Source organism: Artibeus jamaicensis, unplaced genomic scaffold, assembly GCF_021234435.1.
Source record: "Artibeus jamaicensis isolate MK-2021 breed Jamaican fruit bat unplaced genomic scaffold, CSHL_Jam_final scaffold_369, whole genome shotgun sequence".
In the NCBI taxonomy this organism is placed as follows: domain Eukaryota; kingdom Metazoa; phylum Chordata; class Mammalia; order Chiroptera; family Phyllostomidae; genus Artibeus; species Artibeus jamaicensis.
Window position 1 is genome coordinate 32,178,851 of NW_026522042.1, and position 17,012 is coordinate 32,195,862.

The following is a 17,012-nucleotide window of genomic DNA, read 5'->3' on the forward strand; positions in this document are numbered from 1 at the left end:
AGTAGAAACATCTGTAGTTTAGGGTATCATATATTACCTAGAACCGTGACCTGTAATTTGAAAAGCAGATGATAATAACCAAGATGAAAGATTTCCATGATATTAAATGCTATCACATAGGAAGCAGAGCACATGCACAAAGGCCTTTAGCCACTAAGTAACCATATCACTGAGGTCTCCAATTTGAGGAGCTGTGAAGGGCTAGGGAGGTATTCCTTCAGAATGCTAAAAGCCTACTGCTTAAGCCTTTGTTTTCAGTTATTACAATATTTAATTATTTGTTAAAATGTTGTGTGAGTGTCTTTGCATGTGAACATATGTGGTGCTTGTATGAGTGCAAGAGAGTGTGTGTTTATTTGTGAGTGAGAGTGTATGCATATTCACATATGGGCATGATGCATTAGGAGGAGAAATTCTCTTCACATACCTAATTGTAGGAGTTTCAAACCAGATAGAAATTTGAGGTCTACTTGATTCAGGTACTTCAAATAAGCTGCAAGTTGTACTTAATTGGGAAGTACTTTAGGGTCAGAACATTTGGGAGGTATTTATGGTGCAGTTGTTCCTATGGGTTGCTTTTGTTTTCTCATTTTTGGATGTGGAGACTATCCATGTCTGACTTACCCAAGGACCCTTGAACTTCTTTTCAGACTCCCTCCTTCCTTGATAAAGAGCTTTCCAATCAGATGTATTTCTGGACAGTATAAAACCTGTGTTTGTATTTCTTCTAGTTTTCACCCTCACACTTCTTCTCACCCTTGCAGCTTCTAGCATTCTTGTATTTTTTTACTCAACAAATGTCCCTGGAACATTCAGTTTCTCTCTGAAAGGCCCAGAAATCAAGTCATAAGCAAGCCTACAACCCCTCTACTCAAGGACTTGTTGTATGGTGGGATCAGAATAGAGGTACTGCATGATGAGATGTTAGAAACTAGGATGTATGTGAGTACATTGAGCTCATGGGAGAGGGACTCAACCAGAGAAGATGGTCACTAAATCCCCGATATAACAAGAAGATGGCCAGCTGCATGCATAGCAGAGGAGAGAGGGTCCTCTGGAAAGGGGTCCAGTGGGAGAGAGAGCTCAGAATTGAGGTGGGAAGAGCAAATTCAATTTACATAATGAAGAGTCTGATAGCCCAGATGAGATATTTTGCGTCTTACCTTGAAGGTCAAGAAGGTCCAGAGGAGATTATTAGCAAGGCAGACCTATAAATAAAATTAAGAAATATCACCATTGATTCAGTGGGGGTAGGGGAGAGGTGCAAGGCTAGAGTCAAGGAGACCAGAGAGGTCAGTATCATGAACAACATGAAAGCATAGTAGAAACTTGAACTTGGGCATCAAACGAGGCTGGTGGAGTGATGGAGATGCACGTGAACAACTTTTGGCATCTGGATCAAGAATTTGGGTGATGATTTAATTAGGAGCCTATGAATAAGTAGGAGAGTAAGGATTATGTGTCAGTCTTGGTCACACTGAGTCCAAGATATCTGTATGTCATTAGAACGGAAAAGAATGTCCACTGGACTGCTAAGCAGATGGGTTTATGTCTGAAAAGATCTTCTCTAAATGTTGTCCTACCATAGCTCACTGGTCACCGTGCTTGTCCTGCCCAAAATTCTTACATTCCTCACTGGCTGCACTTCCTTTCTTTAAATAAGTCTAACCCATCAGTTATTTGCACAATTAATGATGCATATCTGGTACCTATCCAAATCAACACTTTATCCAATAGATATACATCCTTTTGGTACCCTGTCTTTTACTTCTGATATTTATTACTTATACATATTTTAAACATAGTTTATGTTTTAGTTGAAACATGAGCATAGCCAACCCACCTAGTGAACTGTTTATTTTTAATGGAAGCATTTGAAGAAGTTTTTAAATTGAATTATGGAAAAGACAGAGCTGGTAAAATAATTGAGTTTGGAGCATACTGATCAATGAACTTCCATCATCCCTGAGAAAGATGCATAGCGGGATGCTACAGATCTTACCTTTTCAGAGCACTAGGCAGAGGGCATCTACTCTACCTAGTCTGGTACCATAATCATACCTGTTGCCCACTCCATACAGGTGTTTGAGTGGGAAACTCAAGTAGATTTTAAACACAGAACTCTACGTTAGTAATAAAAAGTAGAATGAGTAGTCATCTGCAGAGTGAATGAGAACACAGCTTATTAAAGAGTTGACTCAAGCCAATTGCAGAAGAGTGGTGTTTACTTTCAGCAGTACACAGCTGATATGCAGGAACTCGGTGGCTCAGTGAAGTGTTAATATACACTGCAAGGAACTGGCAAAAACCTTTGCCAAGCATTATCCAGGTGAAACAAAAAACAGTTTTGGCTTCATCTCCACCTGCACTTCTTTTTTCATTACTTTGTTCTGTGTTCATTGACCATCAACTGTTTCAAGACTCATCCTTCATCCACACAGTATTTCTTGTTCATGCTAAAGGTGTTAGTCCAATTGTTAAGATTCATTTGTTTCTCAGGATCTCAAATTGCCCCATGTTTCTTTTTTAGGAACAAAATATTTTCAAGTGTAGCTCTGGATGCAACTGCATGTGATTTTTCTCATACAGGTATCTGCGGCATAGTCGCCCAAAAATTCCCAGTGAAGACAGGAGCCTCTCTCCTTTTCCATGAAAGCTCAGATAGGGTCAACCTATTACCGTAGGCCAGAAAAGCCTCTACACTGAAGTGCTTTTTTGCACTTCTGGATTTTGTTGAGCTTTTCCTTTAAAGTAAGGTTTTAAAATTCCCGTAGATGTTAGGAGGGAAGTAAAATGCTTCCAGATCCAGAACTGGAGGGAAATGTCTTCCTTGCTAAACAGAAACCTTGGACCCCATAAAGCTTCCTTTTCATTCACTGTCAAATACCTCTCCTGTCCTTGACCCCACATTTGCTTCCTTGACAGCCATGGTCTGAGTACTTACCAAAGGCCTCTGGTTGTTTTTTTCCCCAACGTTTCAATGGATAGTTTAGATGAACTCATAGCAAGGAAGTTTATCAAAAAGGTAGGTGGTGTGCAGAGCAGGAATGTAACCCTGAACTGGAGTCAGAATGGACCTTAGATTTGATTTTATGAGTGGGGAGGAGGCTTGAGCTGGGCCCTTAATTTTCCAATTTTTAAATTTTTTATGTATGTATTTTTAGAAACAGGGGAAGGGAGGGAGAAACAGAGGGAAAGAGGCATCAATGTGTGATTGCCTCTCATGTGCTCCCTACTAGGGACCTGGCCTGCAACCCAAGCATGTGCCCTAGTCTGGAAATTGAACCAGTGGCCCTTTGGTTTGCAGGCCTGTGCTCAATCCACTGAGCACAGGGTTGATCAGCCAGGGTTGATCTTTCTAATTAACCAAATACATTAAAAAGTTTCTCACCTTGTCCACCTAAAAACTCAACCCACCAAACATGGTTTGTGTTCTGTTGCAGATTCAGAATTGACCATGAACCAGCCCTTTTGTGCCCAGCCATGTGCCAACCACCAGAGCCTTCAGTAGTTCCTCATCTACGAGAGCCTTGCTGTAATCCCGGGCTGCGGCGTCACACTGTCTGATCAGACCCAGAGGCCATCAGAGCCATGGTGTGCCTATAAGGAACAAAACCAGACTGGGAGATAGACCTCTTTCTAGAGAACTTTATGAACCTCAGGAGCCTCACATTACCCTAACTAAGAAAGTATACGATGCTCTCAGCAAGGACTCAAACTGGATTCAGGGTTGCCTTGGGGGATGCAGCTTGAGCCAGACTTAACTAAGTTAAGAAAAGTAATAAATTATGATTTATAACATTTATTCCACTCTTCCCCCTTATTCTTAAAGAGCTTTCTCTGAGTCAGGGATTACACTAAGCAGTTTTCATAGACCGTTTCATTAGCCTAAAAGTAACCCTATTGAATTATTGTTATTGATATTATTATATTGTTTTCATCCTCATTTTCAGGATTGAGGTTTGAAGTCAGGATTCTGAATCCAGAGCCTATGAGATAAAGATTTAACACAAGAACTTGTTCGGCTTATATGAAAATTTCTTTGAAACACCAGCATGTCTATTTCTCCAGGAATCGTTGTTAGAGAACATTTGCATTTTCTGAGTCTATTGAAAACAGGAAAATAGTGATTCTATTTTGATACTAACAGGAAACTGGTGCTTCAGGAAGAATAAAGTAAAACCCAAAGATAATGTAGAGCTCACAACTAGCGATAAGAGCTTCATTTATTCTCTGGTGCTTGCCTTCACACCCCATGTGCAGGATGAGCTGACATGCCGAGCTGTTGCTTGCAGACTGCCTGGAGAAACCCTGGGACACCTGGTGTCTACGTGCCAATACAATAAGAAAGAAATGCTAATGCCACATGAAAGGATAGACATGTTTTTCATAGAGGAAGTTTTAAGAGTAGACATTCTTAAAGACACTTACCACACAAACAATTAAAGCACAATTATTCATTAAAAAATGGAGAATTCATTAAAAGTGACCCAAGACTTTTCTAGCTTCCCTTACATCATGTTTTACTGAGTTCTCATGCTGGAACCAGAAAGCTTTCTTTACAGAAAACACACACACACCCAGAGCAGAAGGCAGCAGAAACAGGGTGCTTCACGAAGGTGTAGGCTTTAAAATGCACCAGCCACTGAATAAGAATTTATGATGAACCATTCTGATCCTCCGCATGTTTACACAGATGTGAGGTCTGTAAATGTCCAGGTTGTCACAAGTTGGTCACTAAATTTAAAGACAAAACTCTTGATTTACAGCAAGATATGATGCTTCAGGTTTTTCTACCTATGTATCTGTCTGTCTTCCTAATGACAAGTGCAGATCTAAAATAAGGAAGAAGATGCTACCCACTCAGTAAATAGAGGTCAAGGACTTCTTAACTCCACAGATAACTTGTCAGCTTATCTTATATATGTTTTCCAGAAAAAAAATGACACCAAGACCTTTACTACTTATAGTTCTGTCAGTTAAAAAATAGCCACATCACATTACATATTTTGTGAGGATTAAGGCGCAATTAGAGTTCTGTTTTTAGCATCTTGTGGGCACTCCACAAGTCAAGTTCCCCCACGTGGTAGTTACAGAAAATTTTTATGTCATTTTGATTCAAAAGAAATCAAGACCTCTTATCAGTTTTTCATTGAGCTGGTAGAAAAGAGTAAACATCAAACCAGCAAAATGGAGTTGGGATAAATGTCGGGATGTCCCCCCTTTTTTGTCACTGTAAAATTTATTGATATCCTGAGATACCTTAATAATTATTCAATTTACTGTGTATTAGTTGATTTAGTTATTCTCAAGAGCTCATCTTTTCAATATTACAGAACATTTTATTTCCCAATTTCTGTAATCATAGATATGTTCAAATTTAAAATGCCACACTTCTCACAGGCATTTCCTGTCTCTATTCAATGATTCTAGAGCAGCAGCTCAAATGCGGTACCTGGACCATACTCCTGAAGGCCACATGACTGGGTTAGAACATTACATTGTATTCCACAAGCATTGCATGGTCCTAATCCAGTACAGTCATACATGTGTTGTCTTATGTTCCACATGTGTGTTGTCTTGAAAAGAGGCGAAATAAAGATAGAGTGACATTCTCAGCTCCAAGTCAAATGGGAAAAGTGTGTGCTCCCATCTTCCTTCAAGATTTCACTCTATGTACCAAAAAAAGAAAGAAAAATAGGAAAAAAGGAAAAAGCATATATAATATAGAAATTATGATGATGATCAAAATGTCAGCTACCATTTATTGTGCAAATGAATGATAAGTTTATTAATTCATTTGAAGTTTTTATAATGAACCTGTGATATACCATTATTAATACAAATGTAATGATCAACAAGACAGAGTAACTAAGAGATGTAATGACTTGACTAATATCACAGGATACAGTGAACACTGGCAACAGAATTAAAGCCAAGTGCCCATCCCTACTGTGCCTTCTGCTACAAGAAACAAGGAGGATTCCATTGCATGTTTACACCAACAGTGCTAGAATTTGTTGATTCAAATTTATCTGAAGATGCTAAGTTATTTTAATAACAGTTCTCCAAGTAATATGAAGTTAGTTTTTGAAAACATGCACAATAACAGAAACAGTTATATTATGTAATATAAATAAATGAAAATACTCAAGGACCAGGTTCTCCCATTCATTAAAAATTCAATAACAGGGACAATGTCAAAGTACAAAAATGTGGTGATACCTTACATGTATTTAAAAGGCAATAATAAGCACAGTGAACAAATTTATAGTTACTGACCTTGGTTTGAGAGAAATGTGCCTGGTTATGTATTCTTTAGTCTCAGTTCTTGGTCTGATTCTTATTCCATTTGCTGCCTGACGTCAAGTTTCCACTTATTCTGTGTATCTCCTGAATTTAGTTAGCATTGTCTTGGGGATATTTTAGGAGCTCAACAAATATAGAGATAAGTAAAGGGTAGTGATGTAGTGAGCAAATACACAATTACAAAAGTACACACACACCTGGCCTTACCTTGGATTTAACCAAGGGTAAGGGGTTGGCCTAGAAGCTACCCTTCTCCTGGTTTCCAGGTGTGGTGTTAGTGGCTGGCCCATGCTCTGTTCTTTGTTTCTCTAGGCTAATCAGTTTTTGGAGGTTGAAATATGTGCATACCATATATGTAGTATATATATAAGATTTGTACAGAAAAAGTCCAGTTGGTATTAATGTAATGAGAACAATTTGTGTGAAATAGATATAATCCAGCTGCCAAGGAAAGTGGATTGTAATGTGCATGCATGAACAATGGCAACTTCACTGTACTAATCAGTAGGGGCTGTAGATACTGTTGAATAAGCATGTGTACGGTTTGAGTAGAGCAATGAATCTGCATCAAATTTTGCATTAAGTTTGAACATTCCTCCTCAGAAACTATTCAGATGATTTAGGTCTTCAGAGACAATGCAATGAGTGCAGCACAAATAAAAGTGTGGTATAAACACTTCAGAGATTGTCAAGAATCTGTTGAAAGTGAACATGTTCTGAAATATCTGTAAAAAGCAAAGCACCTGAATATGTTGAACATGTATGGGCTGCAATCCACAAAGATCAGTGACTGACAGTGTGAGAACTAGAAGCTGATAAGAGGATTCCAAAAACTACTGTGACCAAGATTTTGACACAGGATCTTGGCAAGAAACATGTTGTGGCAAAATTTGTTCCATAGCTTCCGCTACCAGAGCAGGCAGAAAGAACATTATGCTGCAGTTGCTAATGACTTGATTCAAACTACTACTGATGAACCAGATTTCCTCAAGAAGGTCATAACCAGAGGTGAGTCATGGGTCTATGGCTGTGATTCACAAAGGAAAGCCCAGTCTTACCAATGGAAGTTGCCTGGTTCTCCAAGCCCAAAAAAGAAACAGCAAATCACAGCGAGATCAAGTCCATGTTAACTTTATTTTGTGATTGGGAAAGTGGTATCCATCATAAGTATGCTCCTCCAGGCAAAACAATTAATGAAGAGTACTACCTCAATGTTGTTTGTTGTTTGAGAGATGCATATTTGTATATTGTCTATATGACTATATATGTGTGTATGTATACACATATATAGTCATATATGTGTGTATACAGATATTAATATACACATACAAATAAACATATACATATATACATATATACATATATACAAAATAGAAACAAAGAGTCTGTCTTTTTTCTTCTCCTTTGCTTTTTGCAAACTATAATTTCTGAGAAAAACATTAATCTTAGGAGGAAAGATTAAATTTATTTTGTGACTTAAACATGGGCAATACAATTTTTTTAAATTATATATTGGTTAATATATCTCACTCTCTGCCCAAATGTTTGTATTTGTATTGGAATTAAGCTAATACATTTGGCTTTGGCTTCAACAGAAAGTCCCATCATTATTTAAGGAAACCAATATATCCTGTTTTGTGTCCCAGCAGAGGGAAAATGGAGAGTGGTGGGGGCATGGGTTGGATACAGAACATGGGGGGAGAAAGTAAACTGATTGAATAGGGGACACAGTCAGAAAAAAAAAGGTAAAGTGCCAGAAGGGGAATAAGTATGGTTTGTAGGAGGGGCAGAATTTCATGGGATCTCTGTAAATGAGCATCAGGTCTCCCCCACAAGACAGTCATAGTGTCATGAAATAAATGAGATATTCAGGTGCCCGTAAAAGTGGCCAAAGTGCATAAACGAATCAGAATTCTCCAACATCTGTTTTGATTAAATTGTAGCCTAAGATTTTTCAGCACCTGTTTTTCAGAATCCTGATTGTTGGGGGTGAGATATATCTCACCCAGGGTGACTTATATATACATAAATATATAAATATTATGTAACTAATCTTTAGTAGCATTAGAAAATATTAACATTTTTAAAATATAAAAAATGTTTAGAAGCTTAGAATATTGAAAAATTTTCCTGCCAAAATCAAGAAAGAACAGGATCATGTGCTTCAGTCTTATCTCTAGCAAATCATTTCATGTTTCTTTGTCCCCTTTTTCTGTGTTGGTTGATGGTCTCTAGGAGCCTTAATATTCAAGCAAGGTATACTGAAATTAATAATTTACTCATTGTAAGCAAAAATTAAGAAAGCAAAACAAAAGCTAACCAAAAACATAGTTATTTTATAAGTCCTTTAGAAAAAATGATGTGGTTGTATTAATACACTATAATAAGTCAACTTCCATTAAGGAAGGCTCCAAACGTTATTTGTGCTATTTTAACATGTGATAAATTTACACTTACTTCCTCCTGAATCGCGACCCTTAGACACTCAGCAATTATGCTCTACAAGAAAATATGAAGAAGTTCAAGACTTACTGCTCATGGAGGCAGGAGAGCATTAAAAACCACAGGATCCAGCATCTTTTGATCTTTTATCCCAAGAGAAGCACAGTGAGTTGATGGCATTGACTGATCCTCATAAGGAAATGATCAAGTTCTTTCTATCTTAACTCTAGAAAGGGATCCATTTTTTGATTAAGAAAAAGCCAAATAACCTCGTTAATTATAGCCCTTTAAAAGATGAATGTGTCTGCACTAAAACCTAGGGTGTCCTTCATTTGAAGTGGTCTGACCCCAGAGCAGGAGACACGTGCTCTCAAGCGGGAAGAGCAGACCGCTCCCCTTACCCGCGACCTGAACTGTATTATAGTCGTTCATTCTTGAAAGCCATGTGTTTGTAAGAAACATGTCAAAATCAAAGTGCGTATGTGCCAGGCTTGTGTAAAATGGAATTGCTGGGCTTTCATTTCCTATTAGGAGTGATAAAAAATATATATCTTAAATTAGTGTTAAATTCATAAGACTGGTTTGTTAAATAAATACAGGGATATGACTGGATAAAAGAACCAATTAAAAGCACTCTGTCAAATTGCCCACTCATGAGAAACTCTGCCTGCTTGCCAGGGTTCAGAAAGCTCACATCCACTGCACAGGCATGTGAGTTACCTTGGTCACCTGTGTGCTTTGCATAGAGGGCTCAGAGCACATCAAAAAGGACATACGTCAGAAAATGCAAGCTGGAAAATGGGAGACATATGGTGCTTAGACCACTTTACTCAAAAGCAAGGAGGAACAATTGAAGGGCTGTTATATGAAACATGATTCCCATTATGAACTCAAAAACCACCAGGACAGGTAGACTATGCAGCACAAGGAGGTGGCCTGAGAATCTCACCAGTCATTCAGACAAATGGGCTGGAACTGGATGCTCTTGTGCCACTCTATGGGATAAAAGCAAGGTCATGCTCAGATGCATGGAGGGCTCTCTCTACCTAGGAGCAGTGTCTTGTTCCAAAACCAATGAAGGTCTGGGAATTTACTCAGCCTAAAGAGACAGCTTTCTCAACATATTTTAGGAAGAGAGAATGTGTCCAGAGTGCAAACATTTGCCTGCAGAACATTTTCTCCCCTACTTCCCTGCTAACCCCACCTCATGGGCTTCTAATGGAGTCTGACTTACACAATACAGGTTTTCAGGATCCTGGAAAGGGCCTCAAGGGACCTAACTCTCAGTCTCCAGATCAAAACCACTTAGTGCTCAATATGTCTAATGTGGGGAAAGCATGACCAGAAATAATGGAACATCATCCATCTTGAAACCCAGCTTGTTCAAGAACTCCAACCACCTCTCCACAATCCAGTTCAGTAGTGAGTCCCTGTTAAAAACTCAGATGCACATGGCATTCCCCTAAGGGCTGGAGACCCTTTCTGCAATGCCACCATAGTGGGCATTTTCAAAGCCTACCAGTAGTCTCTGAAAAACAGAACCACAGCAGCAGGGATGTAGGGCTTTAGTTCCTGTCTTCCCATGAAGCTCCTTGCTCTCCTACAACATTGTCTCCCTCTATGCAAGCAGCATTGGAGCTCTGCCTTCCAGAGAGCCTGATGGTGCCTCCTTAGAAGCTCTGTCACCTCTGACCTGCAGCAAGGCTGTTGGCTCAGAAGTAAGAGGAGCCATAAAACAGCTCTTTTTCAAACAAACAAGCTTACTTTGCAAATAGCAAATTTTTTTAATTCATAACTAATAAGAATAGTGAGTGTTCTTGAGCTAGGAACTCAACTTTGTGTTTTGTGTGTGTGTGTGTGTGTGCAGCAAACTATGCATCATCTGAAAGTTTTAGTTGTATAGCCATGAGGTAGTTCTTAGGTTACTAATATTCCTATTTTCATATAAGAAAAAGAAAAGACAATTGTCTTAAAGATAGAGTCTCTATCATGTTCTAGCTTGTGATTTTTAACTGAATGCTGACCAACTATACTAACCAACTACCTTCACCATTGTACCCTATAGAAAAACTTTCTCTTGAGGATTGTTTATTCCAAATATTATATGCCAGTTACTCTGCCAGCACAAGGCCATCAGAAAGTGGATTAGAGTTGCTTTTGGTCTTTTATAGAAGAGTACAGCAGAAGATCAGAGCATCTATGGTATCACAAAGCATGGAGGTCCTGGAAATATCATTGTGGTTCTAAAATGTGACCAACTTGGTTGTACTAGTTAAGAAAAAGATTTCTGTAGCCAGCATTAAATACACAGGTAACGATACACAAAATGACAACACATGGATTATACAATGCATTTTATCAACATTTTTTAAAAAGTTCTCCAGGGGAGAGCTGAGAATAGACAGAAAATCCAAAACAAAGGGCATCTCCCGTTCAGCCTGCTGTTTCCATGTTCTTTCCCACACAGAAGGACTCAGGAGCATTGTTGGAAAAGGGCAGAGAAGAGACATCCCTGATCTAGGGACCATCGTCCAGGATAATTCATGAGAAACTTCAGTTGTCACTGAGACACAGATTATTAAGAGGTCAAACATATTGTACTTTGTAGTTTTTTTATATCCCACCATAAAAATTTATGATAAGAAATGTATATTGTTTCCTATGTGAATTTCTGCCTCTGGTTTTTGTTATGAAGACAGGGTCTGGGGCTTTGAAGTGAACCAACGTGATCTTCCCAACCAACTAATCTTGTGTCAAGTAATTTGAACCAATGCACATGTCATTCACCCATTCTTAGCTGCCATGAACAAAAGGTGAATATCAACACACTGACCTCTTTAATTTTTACCTTTCCACCTCTTTATTTTTAACCTCTTCAATTTTAAATTTTAACTCTTGACTTCTTTGATATTGTTTCAGAAAATTAGTGACTTTATAAGTCTGTACTTTTCTATTGTTTTATACTTGTTCTCATCTTTCTCTTTAGCCAATGGTTCCCATAAAGCTGACAGAGTACTTGTATTCCAGAAATGAAATCCTCACATCACAAACTCAAATAATGCTCAAATACTTTAAATTTTAAATAGGTGGCTCAATCAAGATTATTTCTTTAAGTAAGATAACTATTTTTTTCAGGAACAAAGAGGAATATGTGGTGAGATGAGCAAGTAGAAAGGGTCTTACCTGCAGAATGCTTTTGTTGGTACAGGGAGAGTCATTGTGTACAGGTGTGATTGTGAAAAAGTGTGTGCATGTATAGTCTGTATGAGTGTGTATAGTGTTTACATGTGTACAGTGTGTGCATGTATGTGGTTTACATATATGTGTGCTGTGTGTGAGCATGTGTATGAGTGGATGGGAGATATAGAACGGCTTTTTCATGGCATAAAAGAAAATTAAACTTCAATGAGAGTGAAGTGGACTTTCTTAGCAATAAAATAGTTTTAATTCACCTTGAAGATCTGGTTATTATGACTGGGTCTGGATTTATTTACAGAATGTATTGCCATTTATCAGGTTAAACTGTGACACTTTTCAGTTGCAGAATGGCCTAGGACAAAAGGGCAGGAATTCCTCCAAATAATGACTTAGAAATGCTAAACTCTGAACTTGCAATAAATATTTGTACCCAGGACAGGGAAAAGCAGGGGAGTGAGGAAGAAAGCAGAAGTCACATATAAGGCCAATGTCCCCTTCCAATCACTGAATCATGTCATTTCCATCAGAGAGTGTCAACAGCCTATTTTGTGTTTCCAGTAGATTTTCAGAAACAGATTAATTAAATAGAGTTGCTGTTTTCAGTGCTTTTCATTCACTCAATTGTTTGGCTAGTATTTGCTCAGCATCTAGTTTTTGTCAGGCACTGCTCTGAGGTTTGAGGTATCATTATTGAGAAGAAATTCAACTCAACCTAACTTATTAGTGCATCAATAAATTGGAAAAGTATATATTTGGCACATGAAAAGAGTTATGGAAAAATAATAAAGCACGGAAGGTGGATGCAAACTCAGAAGCAGAGAAGAGCTTTCCTTTTAAAGCAGATGGTCAAGGAAACCTACTGAGAATATAGCATGTTAGCAAGGCTCATAAGAAGTAAATACATATCTGTGGAGAATTATTCTAAGCAGATGGGACAGTAAACCCAAACCTTGGTTATGGGAAGATGGAAGCCAGCAAGGGACCAAGGAAGTGGAGAAAGTGGATAAAATGTGATTGAGAACTCACAGAGGGACCAGATGCAATACTAGGTCATGGAGCTCCTGGGAAAGTTTGGCTATTGTTCTGAGTCAGATGCAGCATTTATTATTGGGAGATTTGGAGCAAGCAGAGAAATGACACAATATGATTTATATTTAAAATAGTCATTCTATTTTCTATATTGGAAATGCATATTAGAGGACTGGAGAAAAAGAGATTTAGACCTACCTAAAGTTACACCATATTCTTCAATGAGAAGCCTCAACAACATAAATGTAGGTTTGCCCCAAGTTAATTTATAAATTTAATGTCATTTCAATTATACTATCATCACTTTCTTTTTACCACTAAGCAAATTAATTTTAAAGTTTATGTGGGAGAAAAAACAAAGAAGAACACCCAAGAGAACAACAATAAAGATGGGAGATAGTGTTCAAATACGGTGTCATTTACTGGAGAACCTCCATTGATGAGAACACAGTGGTGGCTGCCCACATCAGTGAAACTGAACAGAATACTCACAATGGATACGATTACCTATGAAAGCCTATTACATCATAAAGGTGACATCTACATCAGTAGGAAAAAGTCCAACTTTTTAATAAGTGGTGTTAGAGTAATGGAACAGCTCATCAGTCAAAAAAGGTCAGGCTGGATCAACTTTATCTCATCATACACTGCGATAAATTCTAAACTTGTCAGAGGTTTATGATGAAAAATGAAACCATATGAGTAGTAAAAGAAAACATGAGTGAATTCTTGTAAAACTTGAAAGTGGATGATTGATATATTTGATGACATTAAAAAACTTTTGCAAAAATACTTTTTAAATTATAAGAAAGCTAAAAAAATAAATAAATAATAATAAAATACATTTTCACCCATGACAAAAACTTCATATCTCTAATACATAAATATTTAAAGGTACAGAAAAATCTTATGGAAAATGGACTAGACACATACAACTACACAGATTATAGTAAAAAATGCAGGTAGTGCTTAATATAAAAAGACATTAACTTCTCTCATAATTAGCTAAACATAAGTGAAAACTATTGTGGAAATATTCTCACCTTTTATATCAGATTGGCAAATATCCAGCAGTTTGAAACAAACTCAGCTGATGAAACAGGCACTTTCATTTATTGCTGGTGAAAGACCAACAATATGGCTCCCATAAGAGAGCATTGGGCATCATCTAGCTACATTCCATCAACATTTGACCCAGAATGCTGTGTCTCAGTCTCTCTACTATGGCAGGTGGAGGCTCCAATGTCTGAGTCTTGATCATGGTTCCACAGTGCTTCAACTTGAAGCTTTCCATGAGCTATTGCTTGCCAGCCCAGCATGCCTCTTCCCTGACACAAAGTGTAAGTTGGCATTCATCCAAACAAGAGAAATCCCATGTCAACTTCTAGGGCTCTGTCTCTCTGCTTCTTCTTTTTATCTATCTTCTGCTCTCAAATCCCAACCACCCAGAACTACTAGACTCTAGTTCCTCTCAGTTTGTCTCACTGAGGTGGCTGTGTACAATTTGTGTTCTCATTTTATATCAGGACCTGAAATAGGTCATCTAAAAGTAAAGCCCACCTGCTTGTTCCCACTTTCTGAGGAATCACTATACTCTACTGTGTGTTTCCCAATGTTTAACAGTAATGTTTCATAAATAGATGATAGATGCATAGATAAATACACAGATACATTGGTGATAGAGAAATAGATGATATACAGATAGAAAGATAGATGGTGGATAGATAGATGATAGAAGGGTAGGTGGGTAGATGGAGAAATTGATAGATGATGCATGGTGGGTAGTAAACAAATACAGGTACATTAGTTTGATGCAGGGGGGACAGACTGATATACATGAAGGGAGGAGAGTGGGCAAATGAAATAAATAAGAAAAAACACATTGTCCCATGTATGCACTGTTATACATTTTTTACATGTATGCAATTTTAAAATAAAATTGGCAAGGAATTTACCAATAAACCCATAACTGGGCTCCAGCAAAAGATAACCAAGCAACAGCTGTTTATAAATACTAATTAGCATATACACTTTTAGTCACTAAAAAAGAAAACATCCAACACAATTACTTAAATGTTCTGAAAATGGGAAAGCATGTCAGCCTGACTCTTAGATGCTTGCATACTTGCATGTTAACACATGCACAGTCTCTCATGGAACCTGCAGTGGTAGATGAAGTGGTCTGCAGTGGCTGCAGACAGCATTCTTCCTGGGAAGGCTTTGCATCCTTTAGGAGGTAAGATTTTTGTTTGTCCATGTTTACTTTTTGTTTTTCTAAGCAACAAACAACTAGAGTTCCAGATTGATGCAAGGTGTGGCTAGGAAGTAGTATACAAGCTACATAATGGCAGGTGTGATGGAAGAGGCCTACATGAATGACAAACACATCACCCAGCACATTTTAGAATGGAAACTAGACAATGCCAAAACAACCAGCTGAACTTCATTGGGATGCCTTCTCTCCTCTACCTAGTATCCTCGGAATTGACCAGGTGTTCCCACATCATGGAGATAATCTAGGAAGATATATTATATGGGACAAATAGCAGATAGGGGAGGAGAAAGAAACTGCAGCTAGCAGAGTGAGCTTGGCAGTGAGCTGGCAGGACCCCAGCCCCCTGGAGGTGATCCATTACCCTACAACCATTATCATTTGTTATCAAGGTTTCACCTAACAGCTGGGGAAGGAGAAATGTTTTCAGTGTAGCTTTTCAGGCATCCTTAGGTCATGTCAGATTAAATTTGCTTTAATGTAGTGTTTGAGTTCATGAACATTTTCAAAATATGAGAGGTGATCAACCCCACACAGTGCATTTTAAGAAAATTGAATTTAGCTACTTTGATTAGGTAACTGCTAAAGCAATCAATGAGGCCAATTTTTCATCTAAACTGCCCTGCTAGTGAGTCTCTTTAGCTGCCTCCACACTGGCATGTGGAGACAAGTATAGTACTTGCAAACTGTAAGAGACACATAATATGCATTCATAGGTGATTTTTACAAATATTAACTGTTTTTACACAGAAAACATCATGACATATTTATCTTAGCTCTACCTGCTCCCATGTCTACACCTACAACCTTATCAGAATAAGGACCCTGGTTACCAGTACTAGGTCACCAAGGCATCTCTGACATTTCTGTAACTTAACACCCTTGTGTCCAACCTACAATATTACATGCGTGGTCCTGATTCAAGACAGTGCATACTAGGGTCTTTATATCTGGATACCCAGTCTCCTATGTATAAGTCTGAAAACATACACTTTGAAACATGACTTTATAATCAGGTAATCCTCAGTTATAAATGAGATGAGATTTCTAGTTTGCCTGTCATGTGCCTCTGTGACAAATTCTGCAGACAGGAAGAATGTGTGTAGCTTGCCCCTTAAGAAAAAGAAAACAGCATACAAAACACAATGCAATGTAAGTTGTTCAACTGACCAAGAGCCCCAGTTATAGATATATACTATGGTGCATATTTTAAAGCTCAACCACACATTGATGATGACTGAGACACAATTAACTTTAATAAACTAGAATTTACATTTGGGCAAGTTTAAGTGATTATTTTATTTTATTTTTTCAGAATTTAACAGCAGGAAGGAAGTTTCTCATGAGGCTAGTCATTTCATTCATCCTTTTCATTTCATTCAGGTATTTCATTCATCCTTACCGGGCACCTCATATGTACCACCCTTCACTCTGGGAGATAAAAAGTTCCAAGGGCTTTATGCGGTGAAAAGTTTATGTCCAACATAGGTTATCTGGAGAAATTAGTGATTTTCACAGCATTCCTTGAGATTGAGTTCTGAGCCAGTAATTGTGTTCTCATGTCTCCCCCTTCCTCTGTCCTTGCTACAATCAGAAGCCCTACCAGTTAACATATCACAGTTAACATAACACAGACACTTCTCACAGGAATGAGTCTTCAATGCTGAAAAGTAAATTTCCTCATAAAGTGTGTATTAGTTTGTTAGAGCTGCTGTAACAAAGTACCACAAACTGGGTGAGTTCTCACCACAAACCACATCTC